The sequence below is a fragment of the Trachurus trachurus genome (assembly GCF_905171665.1).
Source record: "Trachurus trachurus genome assembly, chromosome: 11".
Lineage (NCBI taxonomy): Eukaryota > Metazoa > Chordata > Actinopteri > Carangiformes > Carangidae > Trachurus > Trachurus trachurus.
The window spans coordinates 31955605-31972636 of NC_139904.1; the positions used below are offsets into that span (position 1 = coordinate 31955605).

Here is a 17032-nt window from a genome sequence, read left to right on the forward strand (position 1 = left end):
AAAAATAGAATTTTGCACAAAGTTTGGTCTACATCGTCTGATAGATGAGTTATTACACTAATGTTAGGACCCACAGTGGAATCAAATTCAATGTTCTTTTCTGTACAGCTTTAAATGGTGTGAGCATGCTAATATTCCAATCAATCAACCAATCAAGTTTTTCTGATCTAATCTAATAAAGCCTTAGGTGTTGTAGCCAGGTTTAGGGGTGTCACCATATTGGCAGGACCTAAACCCCCAAATGGGTAAAGAGGTGGGACATGTGCTGAGGCTTTGGCCAGTGTTGGTTTGTGACAAGTATATACACTCACCCACCCTTAAAGGGATACTTCACCCAAAATTTAAAATTCACCGATTTGCTGCAAGATGTTCTTCCTTGTTTACATCATACATCCAATGGTTTACAATGAAAAACGAACATCTCGTAGCAAATCCCACGCATATTCACAGACATCAACAGAGCCACTGGGAGCTACTGCTACAACAAGGCTAAAAACAGAGATCACATTATTTTTTTCTGAACAACTTTTTCATGTTACGGCTTCAGGACACTTGGGTCAGTACAGACGAGCAGTATGGAGGTATTTAGATGTTTCATAGTGTGTGTTTTGGACGATTCTAAAGTGAACTCTATCCGCCGTCATTATATTAAACTCCGTTACCAGCCGGACCCCCCCTGGAACTCCAAAAGCGTTTTGATGACTCTGAAAGTTCTCCATACCCTTCCCTGGCATGATGGTGAGTAGAAAATTGGTGAATTCTCGATTTTGGGTGAAGTATCCCTTTAATAAAATGTAATCACTCATGGGTTATATAGAAATCCCATTCTGGACAAAAGGGGTGAGCCAGACAACTGGTTGACAGACCTGCCACCGGTAGAGACAGGGTGCTAGAGGGTAAAATGTGGATTAACAGAATAAGGAACTATATATCTAGTGGGGCTCTGGCTATAGAGAAATATCTTCAATAAAGATTCCTGTTCAAATGACATAAATTCCAGTTGTTAAATGACATGCTCACCAAATCTTATTTCAAATATTATATGACTGAATATAAAGAGGTTTGACTCATCTCACTTCTTTACCTCCTATTAAAAATGCTTTAAATTATCTTTAGTAAAAAGGACATTTAATACTACAATGTTAAATAAATGCACTCAACTAGATTAGTCAGGAGTTTTTTAGATTTATGTTTGCCAAAAAAAAAATTAACCTTACAGGAATTACCACTATCAATGACACTTTGACTACTACTCTTAACTTTAATTCCCCTGCTTGCATTTTTTTAGTGCACACTAGCACATTAACACTTCAGTCCCATTACAGATAAGAGCATCTTGTATGTAATGGGTTGTGAAGAATTCATTCATAATTGGTCTATGCAAATTACTACTCATGTATTTGACTATGACCTAATCAAGTGCAGAGAATAGCTGCTGGGGAGCTCCCGTGTTAGCAAAGTAAAACAAGACATGAGATGTAAGTGAAAATGTCTTGACTGTACCGGGGTCAGACAAATTCTGAAGCAGATGCCTAAAAAGATTCCAGTTGCGGCGCTTGGGGAGCGGAGCGGAGCGTGACGAGTTTTACAGCTGTGAGGGAGGTCCTAATGAGTCTCACAAGACTCTTGAGGAAGAGAGAGTGACTGATACGGCCTTAACAAAGTTGCTTAGTCCAGCTGCACAGATGATACGCCTCCTATGAGGGGAGAAATCCTTTCAATCCCTCCTCAGTGCTTTAGCTATTTCTTTTTTTTTTCCCTTCCTCCCTCCCTCACTTTGCACTTACATGATCCTTCTGTGGTCACATGAATATTTTAAGGCCACTAAAGCTCCAAAAAACCATTTGCGCTCCTTATTTTTGGGTTGCTTGTGAATTTTTCCTGCAATCTGCAGAAAGTCACTCGGTACGAAAGGTTATCGGGTGAAAATGTAACATGTCACAAGTGATATGCGGGAGATGTCATGATCTGAGCGCCTGGATACACAGCGGGACAAATCTCAGGCTCACAGTTTATAGATGCTATGCTAACAGAGAATGTTTCGACCATGAACCGGGCTCCTCCGGGGGAGGGAAAACCAACAGCTCTATTTGGCGTTTGCTGAATACACTCCATTTCTTCTCCTGTTGCCCTGTTACAGGTTGTCCCTACTGCTGCAGGCTGCTGCAAGAGTCTGAGCAGAGGAGGAAGAAAAAGAGATCATTAAGCCGGTTATTGCATATGCATCTGTCTCTCATATTCCTTCTCCCCCCTATAAATTCATACATAAGTAATTATTTATTTGCAGTTGCTTAATTATCCCAGTTTGACACATAAAGGACATCAAAACAGAATATTTTCCCTTTCTCTGTGTGAAACGGCCCACCGTGTCACTCCCTTATGAATGATCAGATTTATAGCCAATGTATATGCAGAAATTCTCTAATGAGCTCAGGAACTAATTAAATAGTTATGTGATATTTTCCACATTTCTTTTGCCCAACCTCCATTACATGACTGTCAAGAGTTTAATTACAAAAGGAGATTAAAATGATTTCACAATGATCAAATATTAATACAGAGAGTGTGATCATTTCTCTTGGCCCTCATATTTCTTAATAATAAGCTGACTTATATGGGATATTTTTACTCGCGTATCATTTGTCTGCGGGAGCCTTGACCTCGAAGAAAAAAAGCAGGGACAAATGACTCCTAGATGGAGATTTAGTCTGAAGTTTTGAATCATGTTAATACAGTTACCTCTTAACTTGTGGGGATCTTATACTCGCAGCATTTCACCGAGTCGCTCATCTCAACGGAGATATTTCATGAGGAATATCATATTACTCCTTCTACGTCCGCCTCACAGCCTTGGACACAGTTTGGACAACAGCGAAAAGTGCTTGAGCGCCCACTCAGTGTCCCATGACGGCATATAGAGTTACAGTAAGCGATATCCTTGAATGGACACGAAACTGATACACAGCACTCTCTTATTTCCAGGCATGCACACACTGAAAGCATTGTTCACTTTTACTTTTCTCTGCACCTTTCACTTTGAAACCGAGGCGACTAAGTATGGCACAAAGATGCTAAATTTAACCCGAAAGAGCCGGGGTTGTGGCTCTTATCTCCAACACAGGAAACTAACAGGATTAAATCCGAGGTGCGGGGCCAGTGGCTTTAATCTGCTGTTATAAATAAGGAAGCTAAACATTGGCCCATGAATCATTAATTCAAGAGTGGAATTACATTCACACTAATTACTGCAGTTTAGCAACTCTATTTACTTTTCTTTGGCTTGTAGAAAATAATATAAAGTAATGATTTCACTTTCAGATATGAAGAATTAACTCCAGGTTCCTTTTGAGAGTTTTTTTTTTATCAAAAGCAAGAGCAACTGTTAAGTTTTTTATTTGGATATGGCGACCACATTTTATTTCTTCATTAGTTAGCCTGGCTGTTTTGTAGCTTTAATGATGAAAGCTCCACAGCAGTGATTTTTCCGTTACATGCTAAATATGAAGCTTGTGTCAGAACTTAAAGGGATAGTAGCATTTTTTTAGAGTGGGGTTGTATGATCCACAAATAGCCCCTAAGTACTTTAATTGCAGTAGAAGACTCTCTGCACTCCTCCCGTTAGCAACGCCAGCCCATAGCCCTGCCCAGAGATTTACAACATACAGTGTTGTGAACGGACCCAAAGAAACGGCCTATTTTCGCTGCCTAAAAGAGGTTTTACGTGAAAAAAAATATACAGTTCCATTGTTCGCTATAATATAATTTTTTCCAGCCTTTCAAACTGCAGGAAAAACACAGTTTTTATTTGGACCTAACCAACTCACATATCCCTCCGCCCAGGGTTAGCGCCCGCCAATCAGGAGTTGGTTAGGTCCAAATAAAAACTGCACTTTGAAGGGCTGGAAAAAATTATATTATAGCAAACAATGGAACTGTGTTTTTTTTTTCACGTAAAACCTCTTTTCGGCCGTGAAAATAGGCCGTTTCTTTGGGTCTGTTCACAACACTGTATGTTGTAAATCTCTGGGCAGGGCTATGGGCTGGCGTTGCTAACGGGAGGAGTGCAGAGAGTCTTCTACTGCAATTAAAGTACTTAGGAGCTATTTGGAGATCATACAACCCCACTTTAAAAATGCTACTATCCCTTTAATACAGTTAGCTCCTTTTGACTTAGCTTATAGCATAAAGCCTGAATCAGGAACCTTTGCCTTCCACATTGCAAAATGATAAAACCAGCTGGCTCCATACAGGCATGAGTTATATTGATGGTGTGATGTCAAATGATTACCTTAAAGTTAGTGCTGCAAACATTCTGAGTTAATCCCACACCAAGCATCTATCAACCCATCACTAAAAGCAGTCCCCTGCCAATGCACCATTTCCTAGGAGGTTCTAATGTTTGCCAAGAAAAGTGCAGTGCTCAGCTGTCTGAGGATATTACTCAGCCTTTCTTAAAAATCAAACAACATTTGTGACCCATTTTTGAAAAGTTCACATCTTTAGTGGGAACAAATGCAGTCAGAAACAAGGTGAGTGAGAAAGAAAAGTGAGGAGAGAGAGACCTTGTTTTGGTCTCTATGAGATGACAGTGACAAAAATACAGTAAAAGGTTTCTATGTCACACCTTTGCTACAAACCAGCCTGTGATTATAATGCATCTCTTAAAGGGATAGTTCAACATTTTGGCAATTTGGCCCATTGTCATAATCCTTATAGTCATAGCAGTAGGTTCGTTACCTTTAATTGTCAGTGCAAGCTATTTTTAGAACGGCGGAGCAGAGCCGTGAGCTGCTCAGAGCTACGCTACGGAGGCTCATGGGATTTCTTGGTTTCCCTCATCAAACTCATCAAATACACAATCCAACAACTCCACAACGCTCTGGTGGACAAGTTGTGACCTGCACATTCACCACGCTATGAGATAATAACACAACGTTACCAGACAGAGTTGTTTTAGAGGTAAATTCATGCAAAACCGCTGATGCGTGTTCCTGTGGGGGGCAGTTTTTCATCAAGCAGTCTCTGCATTTCCCTCTAAAACAACTCTGTCTTGTAATGTTCTGCTATTATCTCATAGCGTGGTGAATGTGCAGGTCACAACTTGTCCACCAGAGCGTTGTGGAGTTGTTGGATTGTGTATTTGATGAGTTTGATGAGGGAAACCAAGAAATCCCATGAGCCTCCGTAGTGTAGCTCTGAGCAGCTCACGGCTCTGCTCCACCGTTCTAAAAATAGCTTGCACCGACAATTGAAGGTAACAAACCTACTGCTGTGACTATAGGGATTATGGCAATGGGCCAATTTGCCAAAATGTTGAACAGTCCCTTTAATATTCACCGATCAGCCCCAACATCAACACTGATAACTGATTTTAATGTTGTGACTGGTGTGTAAATATACACACACACACACATAGGCTGTGGAGTGTGTGTATACAGGATCCACAACATTAAAAGCGGTAACTGGTCTTAATATTGTGGCTGATCAGTGTCAATATTTGTATGTTTTCTCTGCCTGCTTTAGTCAGCTGTGTTTGCTGAATCCCAAAATTTGGAGAGCGTTCTGTAGAATGACATAAAAGAGCGACGTTGACGGAGGAGGTGAGGGAGGGGAGCGGGGGCAGTTAGCAGTAGGAAGCTGGGGACGGCTGTGCTGAAGGGGCAGCAGCCAGGCTGATGGATTACAGCGGCTCTCTCCTGGGTAAACGGACACCACCGCCCCTCCCCTTTTAACAATGTCTCAGCCTGTATCGTCATTGAAATGTCTCCAAAGATGGAGGTGAACATGCAGCTCAGCCACTTAATCTGAGGGGGCTACATTTCGAACCGCAAGCAGCAGATTTGAGAGACTCCTGCAAAAGATATTTTCTAAACAAATCTGATATCATTTTCGCAGAAATGACTTGTCCGACCAATACCAATATCATCTGAAAGAGCCGGGAGCGAAACGCTGAAAAACAAGACAATCCAGCTGCTCATCGATTCAGTCAAGACTAATTGCCGGGAAAAAAGCCCATATTGTTTTCATACATATTTCCTATCTCGCTGTCATTTGCAGTGCAAGCTAAGAGTGCAGTCACTTGCCCGGGCCATGGCTTGGCATGTGGTTTTACAGGTTATGACACCGGGGATCATCATTGTATGACTGATGACTTTTAGGGCCCAGTGATAGCTGCACAAGCTGCTGCAATAAGGCCTGCGCTGAAAAAGGTCCTGCTGCTAAGGAGTGTACTCTAACTAAATAAATAATGTGAAATGGGAATGTGCAAAAGCAAAGGAGTACAAATTAACCCCCCCCCCCCCCCTTCTCGCATCCGCTTCTCCTCACCCACCCCTATATCAGACACTGTCCTCGTGTTTCACAGCCACAAAGTTGTCAGCGAAGCCCTTGACATTTTCTCAACTGCTTCATCAGGCTTTGAAACCAGGAAATCACAGCAGCTGTGACCCCAAACACACACATTTTATTTAGTTTTTTATAGTTAAAGGGATAGTTCACCCAAAATTCAAATTTCACTCATTATCTACTCACCCTCATGTTGACTAAGAGCTGTGAGAATTTTCAGAGTCCTCCGTGCCTTCTCTGAGTTACGGGGGGGTCCGCGCAGCAGTATTTGTCCATATAATGGTTGTCAATGGATACCAACTTTCTTCGTCCAAAAAGACACACCAAAAAACATCCAAATACCTCCATACTGCTCGTCTGTAATGTCCCTCTTGTATTGAAGCCCCGACATGAGAATCACGCGAGATTTGCACTGACACAGGAAGAGCAGTGAACCGAGACACTGGGAGCTTCTGCTACAAACAAGCTTAAAATATAGACTTATTGAATTTTTTTCGAAACAATTTCTCATGTCGGGGCTTCAATACAAGAGGGACATTACAGACGAGCAGTATGGAGGTATTTGGATGTTTTTTGGTGTGTCTTTTTGGACGAAGAAAGTTGGTATCCTTTGACAACCATTATGGACAAATACTGCAACGCGGACCCCCCCATAACTCAGAGAAGGCACGGAGGACTCTGAAAATTCTCACAGCTCTTAGTCCACATGAGGGTGAGTAGATAATGAGTGAAATTTGAATTTTGGGTGAACTATCCCTTTAAACATTTACATATTTACACATTCACAGCAAGATCTGGTCTAGAAACAACCAAATATTAGAATATACAGTCATCCCGGGAGGAAAAGAAAAGAAAAAAACAATGTAATTGTTTAATTCCTATGATCCCCTGGAAGTGCGCCCTGCAGCTAAAAGAGTTGCGAAATTATAGATGGAACAATTATGGCTGTAAATAATTGTAACATCATTCACATCACAGCTGGGTAATTGGAAAAGACCATTTTCACGAACAAGACTCTAAATAGCTGGCAAGTGTCCATTAACACTGTGTGCTGGGACACCTCAACAACAGTCAACAGTTTAATCACCAATGCTAATTGTGACGTATTTCTCAGCAGCAGCAGCAGGAGGAGCGCTGATGCTTCACGCTGATGTTCATTTATCCATTTTTCAGAGATTATTTTTTTGTTTCCCTGGGAACACAGGTTGTTGTAAAAATGTCAGAAAACAGTAAAAAAAAAAAAAAAAAGAAGCTAACCCCAATTTTCCAGGGTCTAAAGTGAAGCCAAATTGCTGCTTCTTCTTTTCTTTTTTTCAACAAACTGAAGGGCACAAAGCCAAATATATTCAATTCACAATGATGGAAAAAAAGATAAAAGCAGTAAATTATCATCCCTGAGAGTAAAATCTGAAAAAGTTTGGCATTTACACCTTACGAATAATTCTAAATCTACAATTACAATTACTTCTTTTACATTTAGCCTCTTTGTGGGGAGGGGAGGGGAGGGGAGGGGAGGGGAGGGTGATGTAGCCGACATTTCACGCGACAATCTTTGGTGGAAGAATGACATCAACCATCTTAAACCACAAACTGCATCATGTTTCCGCTTTTTCTGGGTGTCCTGTTTATTTCCAGTTTATCCTTTTAAATCAAATATCCAACTATAGCACAATTAAATTAAGCAATCTAAATGATTCATCTGAAAGATGAAGAAGGTCGTACGCCACCATCACATTACCCATGGCCGCAGGATGACCTCTGATGATTGTGAGTGTCATCTAAACTTGCTTGTAAAAAGTTGTTAGTTAGTTCAACATTTTGGCAAACGGTCTATAGCCATAATCCCTGTCCATTACCTTTAATCATTGGTGCATGTTGTTTTGGGATCTGCGGGGCAGAGCTGCTAACTGCTAGTTGAACACAATGGAGGTGAATATGGTGCCGTGTCCCTCATCAAACTCATCAAATACACAATGCAACAACTCCAAAACCCTCTCATGGAGAAGTTGTGACCTGCACATTCACCACAAAATCAAATAATACCATTAACCCCCATTGTGTTCGCTGAGCAGCTTGCATCTCTGCCCCGCTGATCTCAAAACAACATGCACCAATAATTAAAGGTATGAACCTACTCCTAGGGATTGTGGCAATAGGCAAATTTGCTAAAATGTTGAACTATCCCTTTAAATCTCCAGCAGATACATAGCACCAGCAGCTTCCTGGTCTCCCTGGTGAGTAAATACTCTGTTGTGTTCAGCGTTAGCGGTCTGTCTGTTGCTTGGTGCTGAGTGGACAGTGAGACAGTGGACAGAGCAGGGACAGTCAAGCTAGACGGGAAACTTATGGTGGGAATAAACTCACTACAAAGTGGAGCTGCCGGCTTCAGGAGTCTAAAGGTTCATTTCTATGAGTGGCACATAGTTTTCACATTTCGATCTCATACATAAAATAGGTGCTTTAACTATTAATCATTTATCAACTAATTATTTTCTCAGGATTTTCCAATAAAACAATCCAGCCGGTGATTTGGGGCTCCTGACTATTCCATCGCACAGCTCATCATCCATTTTCACCGACATTACTCACCTCCTCTGTATTTTTGCGGCAACACATCCCAGTGACCCAGTGAATGGCGTTATTGATTGATTAATCTGCAGTCCTTTTTTTGAAAATAACCCTCTGCTACTTTGATACCACAGCCTCCAGCAGGTCGCCATATCTGATTAACCTTTTGTACATGGCAAAGCTTTTAAAAGAGCAGGGGGGGACAGACACGAACAGAGCTTCCCTATATTCCGCTCCTATTCTAAGTGATTAAATCAATTGTGAGTGCTTAGCCTCGCTCCGGGCCCATGCTGCAGGAGCGATAGTGTCGGGCCTGCTTGAATCCGTGTTCGCTGAGTCACCCAGCGTGCTCTGCCAAGCAGTTACCAGATCCCCGGGAAGCACATCAAACCTGCGATCTTATGAAAAGGGATACTGCGGAGAGCAACGACGGGGGAGTCGGATCGGTGACAAGATCAACAGGAGGAAAATGAGAAATAGCGATTAAAAGAATGTGCACCTTTTGTGAGGCTGCACTGAGTTTGGTCAAAGCCTGAACTTGTCCTCGGGCCACTTCTACCTCCACGGTCCGCTGGCTGGAGGTCACAAGTTGCTGCAGGGCTCCACGTTGCAAGGAAGTCTGCAATTAATCATCCAACACGGGGCTTAACAAGGAGATTTGTTCACCGTTTTTATTAAAGATATCGAATTACGGAGCGTTTCTTTCTTTTTTCTTTTTTTTTTCATTTTTGCGGTGGATTCTCCTTCCCGTCTTTATCCCTACCCCATAGGAGGCGATACGTGTGATCAAGTAGCGAGCAAACTGATGGAAAATAATGACTCACTGTTAGTGGACTGGCCTGTGGGCAGAGATTAAGAAAATGAAAAAGTTCAGCGAGTTATTCATGCCGCTCTCCCGGTCTCATTATGGACCACACACCAGAGGGGATGACACTTTGGCTCTGAGCACCTGCATCCTCGCACACTCACTAACTTCGCCGTGACTCCAAACAATATCAGCATGGAGGAAATTAAAGCTGTAACCGAAGGAGGAGAAGCTATAACGGTCGGGCTGACAGCTCAAATGCTGATTTAAAACCCCAGAGTAGATGTGAGCCAATGTAGCTATAGCCTTCAAACATCTGAAAGTTGTTTCCCACAACAGCACAAAACTTTGCTTGTAATAAATGTGGATGGAGGAGCTTCATGAGGAAGATCATTGAGGGCGTATTCACACCAGGCTGGTTTGGTCCGCTTGAAACGGACTTTTCCTCTGGTGCGGATCAAACCAGTGGACCGAGACCACCTCTGCAGCTGGGACTCGGTTCACTTGTTTGATCCGCACCAGAGTCCCAAACGAACCCTGGTGCGATTCGCGTCCGGTGTGAATGCAAACCGAACCTTTCCCCAACCAAATGCAAAATCCAAGCGCCTTTTTGGATTCAACAGACTTCCGTTGTTGACAGAAAATGTGGAAATGATCAACACTGAGCCGTGGGTCAACATGGAGCACAGATAGACACGCTGCCTCCTTGATATCTGCTCAGTGGAAAACATTTATCAGATGTGGAGAGGACGCACCCGTCGCCGTTAACGATGCACATTCTTAATATATTTTTTAACTGTCGTTATCCAATTAATAACCGTTAACAGAAATAAATGTGACTAGGCTTAAAGCCGATCGGCAACGCGGCATCCTGAGAGAATGATTATGTTTTTTGTTTTGTTTTTTGCTGTGCCGTCCTTTTTTTCTTTTTTTTAGCGCAGCATCCTTCAGACGCACATGCAGACGTCAGTGTGTTTGTTGTCTGACCATCGTCACGGGGACGGCTGCATAACGGCCACGCAGCCTCCAGGTGATGAATAAGCACAGGACAGGTGCAACTGGAAATACTACCGAAACGCATCATGAGCTCCATTGTGTAGCTACTTTTCGTGGAAGATCTCGCTGATCATTTCTATCCAATGATTGAGCGACTGTGGGACACACGTGCTTTTGTTTACAAAGTTGATCCGCTTTTGAAAAAATGCAATGTGAATACAAACCGCACCAAGTAAAAAAAAAATTTGTCCGCACCAAAGCAAGTGAACTATCGGACTTTCCCTTTTTCCATGAGTCCTGTGGGAGGAGTAACAGTAGCTGATCAGCATCTGGGGTGTAGCTACTGTCTGTTGGTTTACACGCAGCACAAAAAGGAGCAAATGTGAAAACTATTTTCTTTTTCACCTTCTCACTTAGTCATTTTGGCAAATGCACATCTGAATGCATCTCCAAGTTGAGTGGGCGGTGACTTTAGTTTAGGACAGTGTGGTGTAAGACTGAGCTGCTGCTGTGCACCCCCCACCCCCCACCCCCCCCCCACACACACACACACACACACCACCACCACCACATCTGACTGCAGCTCCACGCTTCATATAAATACTCCAGGTATAGCTGCTGTTACAGCGTGGCATTCATTCTGCAGATTGGAGTTTTTCTTCTGCAAACATTTTTCAGAAAGAAAAGAGTGGTAGAGGCAGATGGTTTGGTTCGCTCTCAAGGAAAAACAACGGCTCTTGGAGTTTGTTTGTTTTTTTCTTCATTTCTACATGCAGCTGTGTATGTATACAGAGCGTAGGTTCCTCTTCTTCACTGTGTGTTAAGTATGCTTAATGCCTTTAATGTGTTGGCATATGACAAAATCATTTGTACATGAAGTAACTGTGCACAAAAGCCAGGCTCAGGTTTATATAACTGATCTTCTTAAAGGAGACATATTCTGCCTCTTTTCCACAAATTAAAACAGTCCCCAGGTGTCTTAAAGACATGTGTGTGACATGCTTTGGTCAAAATCCCCAAAGGATCAAACATCACAGCTCTTTTCATCCTCTCTAAACAGCCCTGTTCACAACGGCTGCTTTCAGTGTCTGTCCCTTTAAATGCTAATGAACCACTGCTTGGCCCGCCCCCTTCTACTGGTACCAGGTACTCACTGGTAGGGGTGCCATTATGCAAATTCGAAAACGAATGACATAATTGCCACACAACTGAGGGAACAGCTCATAAAACCACATGAATTTCAACCTAGGGAGTCAATTCTCACATTTTGGAGGCCAGAAGGCAAGACAAACACCCAAATATATGTTAAAGAGCCTTCAGAAAGTGATATTTCTACAATATGTCTCCTTTATTGCACATAAGCTTTTTTTCCCAACATAACACAACATCTCAAAATTACGTTTCTGTATAGTTGGTGGTGGTAATAGTTGCTTGACATGAGCGTCAGCCATCTTTGTTTTAACTATATAAGAGGTCATAATTCAGGGTAGAGAGAAGGCTACGGGGGGGTCACTATGGGAATGTGACAAGACTGCGCTGGAAAGGGCCAAGGCTAGCAGGTTACCATGGTAACTTTAATAGAAGAGTTAACAAGACTTCACATTAGCATCCCTAATGGACACAGCTGATGGTGAGTAAAGGAATGAAGTTCAATGCTAGTAATGCTAACACTGGATGTAGCACTAAAAAAACCAGCTGCATTAATCGAAATACAATTATTATTTTTTATATTGAATATATCATTAAATATAACAAGTTGCCAGTAAAGTTGGAATAATTTTATTTTCAGACACATTCCTCTTTTTATTCCTGTTACAGAGGTTACCTGTGGTTTTATTTTGACAGTGGAAGAGATTGATCAATAAAGTTTAGAAAATATATACATTTTATCTATTGAGAAGAGGTCAAATAAAACAAGCAGCTGTATTCCATTGGTATATACCATAATTACCAAAATATACACATTCAACAAGTCTGTTAAACTTGAAGGATACAAACATTATGTTATGGTCATTACTGCTTTTAGTTCCAATTGATGGTCTCCCATCATGATGTACTGTAGCATTTATTCTGATCAAGTCCTCTGAAGCTGAGGCAGAGCTGCTTCTGGAAAATGTTTCCATGGGACTTCAGACTATAGGTCTAAATTCCTTTCATTTGATCAATTCTCTTAAATTCAATCTGTATAATCTTATTCAGGGAAGGTTTGCACAAAGGTCATTCACATGCCAGTTACTATTAGTTCACCGTCTGTCTACAGGGAAGCTGTGGCGGTGCTGATAAGGTCGACAGCCTCAACAAACTACCTGTGTCTCTCTCTCTCAGTCGGACAGAGGATCTGCTTGGTGAGCTCATATCTTGATCCAAATCTCCCAACAGGCTTCACACATCTATGCGCTTGTGCCAAGTGAGGCTTCTGAGTTAAACACAGCCATCAGAGGACAGTTTCAGAGATTTGAAATAGAGTTACTGATTAACTTTTAACCGTAGAGCTCATCTCTTTTTTCTCAACACATCATGCATCAATAAAACGATTCTGCTTGAGACGTCTTGGTCTCCCGACAAGTAGTTCTCAAGAATATCCACTATCAACCACTGCTGCCAACTTTTTCTAACTGGTTTCAGTCTTTTGTTATAAAACATAAAAATTGCTCTCACTGTGCCTTCTTATCACATCAGGTATCACGACCCAATAGTTGGGTTAAAAATAACCCAATGTAACCCAACCCAATCTTTGGGTCCACGTCGCTCAAACACTGTCAGATTTGTTGGATAAACATCTCCCATTTTGCCCGGCCCTTTGGCGTTTTGGTTACAACCCAAACGTGATACTACCATACACACAGAAACGAATCATTCTTGCTGCCTCAACGGCTGCTAGAAAGACTATTCTTAAAAGTTGGTTTGAACCAAGTATTGTAATGAATAAAGTCTGGGTTGCAAGTTAATGGTGCAAAACTTGAGACATTAGCTGTTTGGTCTCATGCTATTGCCTATATTCCTGCGCTATTTTAATTTATGCTTTATTTAAATTAGGTTTGGAGGTGTATATTTGCGCAGAATTAAGTTTATCTTTTTACTGGCATTTGTTTGGGGGACCTTTACTTATTTGCATATACTTTGTTTAGGGTGGAGTGTTGTTTTGTTGTTGTTGTTGTGGTTTTTGCATCTAAAGATGAATTAGCAGCTTATTTCTGTTGTATCATATGAAAAAACAGGGTTTTTTTTATTGTTTGTTTGTTTTTGTTTTTTTGGGTTTGTTTGTTTTTGCTTTGTTTGTTTGTCTTGTGTGTGTAATTTGTAATTTTTTATTTATTTACTCTTTTTCAAGGAATGTTGTTAAGGAGTTGTATGTCATATTTTTTCTCTATTTTTTAATATTTAAAAAAAGAAAGAAAAAAAAAGAAATGAGGACAAGAAAAAAATAAAAAAGAAAGAATAACCCAATGTTGTAGTTAGCGAAACCCAACTCTTGAGTTGAATATTCAACCCAAAAGTTGGGTCAAAAAAGAATAACCCAACCTGTTGGGTTAAAATAACCCCAAAAAAGGGCTTTGTCCTTATTTGAACCAAGGGGGCAGTTGTGGGTCTGAGAAGTGAAGCTCACCTCCGCGTTCAAAAAACTGCAATCCCCCCGGCTTCCTGTGGGGGCTGGTGTCAGAAGGGAGCATTCCCCATAGACCCACATGTTAAAATCGCCGATTTTACATCCTCAGTAAACATTTTAAAAGCCTGGTGTCAGAACTTTTTTTTTTCTCAATCGATAGTTTCTACCCCCGCACACACTCTGAGGGGGGTGAATTTTTTTTTACCTCTACCGTTTTACTGTTATTAGGTTAAAACTCTGGCCAATTAGGGCGCGAAAACGTTGAGTGACAGGTCCGAGCAGCTCCGTGGACAGCTGCTTCAAGGCCAGTGGGCGGGTTCTCGGCCGGCCAATCCAACATGGCGCTGTTCAGGCCGCCATATTTGAGTCACAAAAACGGCTCCCCAAAACCAATGGGTGACGTCACGGACGCTACGTCCATTCTTTTTACAGTCTATGATTTGAACCAGCAGTTGGGTTAAAATTTGGTTATTTTTTAACCCAACTATTTTTAGTGTGTAATATGAGACTCTTTTACTCCTCGGGGTCTCTTTAAACGTCCACTCTTGGACTGCTGATATACTTCCAACAATAGAGCCAAAAAGAGTGTTTTAATATTGAACACATGACCAGACAAATGAGTTTTTACAGACGTTACTGTTACTATAGATTTAGTGGCACCAGCTTTGGGTGATAAGACTGTGTTGGTAAATGGCCAAAAACAATCAACAATCATTGTTCACTCTGTACAGTAGGGTGGATCAACCAAATCATTTTGCTTGGCACACAAACTGAAACAACAGCCCTCTGCATCGCTCCACTGAGGCTTGTATATCTTTGCAGAAGTATCAGTTCAGTTTGGGTTAAAGGAAGCAAGAACAAATTGTCCTTATCTCTTTCACAACATCTGACAAATTAATATCAGTTCAAGAGCACCTGTTTCTTCTAAAGCTGTCAGGTTTACTCTGGCTGACTCACATTGACACAGATTGGATGTTTTTCATTTCCACTGTCAACACTTTGAGGATTTCACTTATCGAGGTCAATTTCTTCTTTCTTTGTGAGGTCCTGGTTTTACTTTGTAAAGTGCGTTAAGATAATACGTGTTATTGCTGTATAAGAATAAAACTGAATTGGACGCAGTTGGAGGCTCCAAATAAAATAGCTCTTGTCAAAATTATCACTATCAAAACCTTGACTGAAATAAAATATAGCTTAGAGCCAGAGGACGGACTGGTATTTCCAGTTTTCGGTCTTCTGTTCAGGACTTCCTGACAATAACTAAACCTCTTGCTGCTCCTGTGGTCCAGCACTCCAACAGACACACTGTCGGTGGTTTGTGAGGGTGTGCACAAGTGTAGATTTGTGCAGCGAGACTTCCTCGGCTACCGCTACACCACCGCTCCTCTGATGTTGCCTGGATACCGTGGCTGCGGGCCGCTATGGCTCATTGGAACTCGGTGATTAACTAGCCAACTTGGACAACTCAGCAGTGAAACGGTTATTCATTTTATTGCGGCGAGCAGAAGGAGTCCGAGGTTTGAGGAAATTAGTACGCCTCTTACCTTTTAAACCGGGCCTGTGTAATGGCACTCAGCAAGATAAACTGTGGCATTTCCAATTAAATTTTAATATAAGAAATTACATCATTCCTGCCTCCAGCATTCTGCAGAAGCACACGCTGTTTGGATGGGAACTTGCATTCAGATATACAGTATCGTGACTTTTGCTTCATCTCCCTAACTGAAAAAAAAAGCCACAACAGGGTCCAGTGCAGTAAGTCCTGTATATGATACAGTGCTCTGTCTGTGCATCAGCATCTGCAGGGACAATTCCTTCCTGATGGGAATGTGCAGGAATGTGGCCCAACGTGCGGGCTGAGAGAGACCTCCATCTCCCACGGCTGCAGCTGCGGCCGCTGCTGTCAGGAAGATGAAAATATGCCTGGCTTCATTTAGTGCTGTGGGCATCCTGTGGAGAAAAGGGGCAGGTAGAGCTAATGGACTAGTGGAGGACGCAGCGGGGCTGTGGACTCAGCGCTGCCGCCGGCTGCCTCTCCACGACGTGTAGCAGCGTTTCTATGAGGATCTTCTGGAGGCCACGGCGGCCCCGGATTCTACAGGATTTACTGTAAACAAAATCCATTTTCAGGGTATTTTAGATTATTTCAGAGCCAGCTGTGTTGACATAAATTATGAGGTCTGCTCTTTTGAACAGCATAGGGGAAAAAAACTGAAAAACATTTAGCACCTGATTAAAATAGACACTGGTTTCTGTTTAAAGTCTTGGCGTCTGTGCAGCAGGATGAGGTTTCAGATCTCAGATATCATATGAAACGTCCCAAGTTTATCACTTACATTAAGACAAATATTTTTTTTTATTACAAGTTTTGTCAAATTTTATGTTTAAATATTTAAATGAGGTAATATCTAATTAAATATGTGCTAATTTGCATACATTTCCAGAACCGAAATCTGAACAATGGATAAAGCCACTTTCAAAATTCTTGTTTTGTTTACATATTAGTCATAAGTTTTTACAGAGGGGATTTTTAAATATCTCTTTTTATCACTCTGTAAATGAGAAAATACTGTCACCAGCCCTAGAAAATCTCATTTCGCCATGTTTTTAGGAATAAAATGTTTTATAAATCAGGCTTTGAATGATATATCAACAATCCCCTCTGTAAAAACCTTCAGAATATAGACAGGAATAAAACTGGAAGGTTTGGT

General features: G+C 41.6%; 1 protein-coding gene across 1 annotated transcript in view; it reads right to left on the bottom strand.

Moving 5' to 3' along the window:
- The window catches only part of khdrbs3 (KH domain containing, RNA binding, signal transduction associated 3), a gene marked incomplete at both ends in the record, with an annotated part of 153192 nt that overhangs the window by 106784 nt on the left and 29376 nt on the right, over window positions 1–17032 (bottom strand). The gene's annotated exons all lie outside the window — the stretch shown is intronic.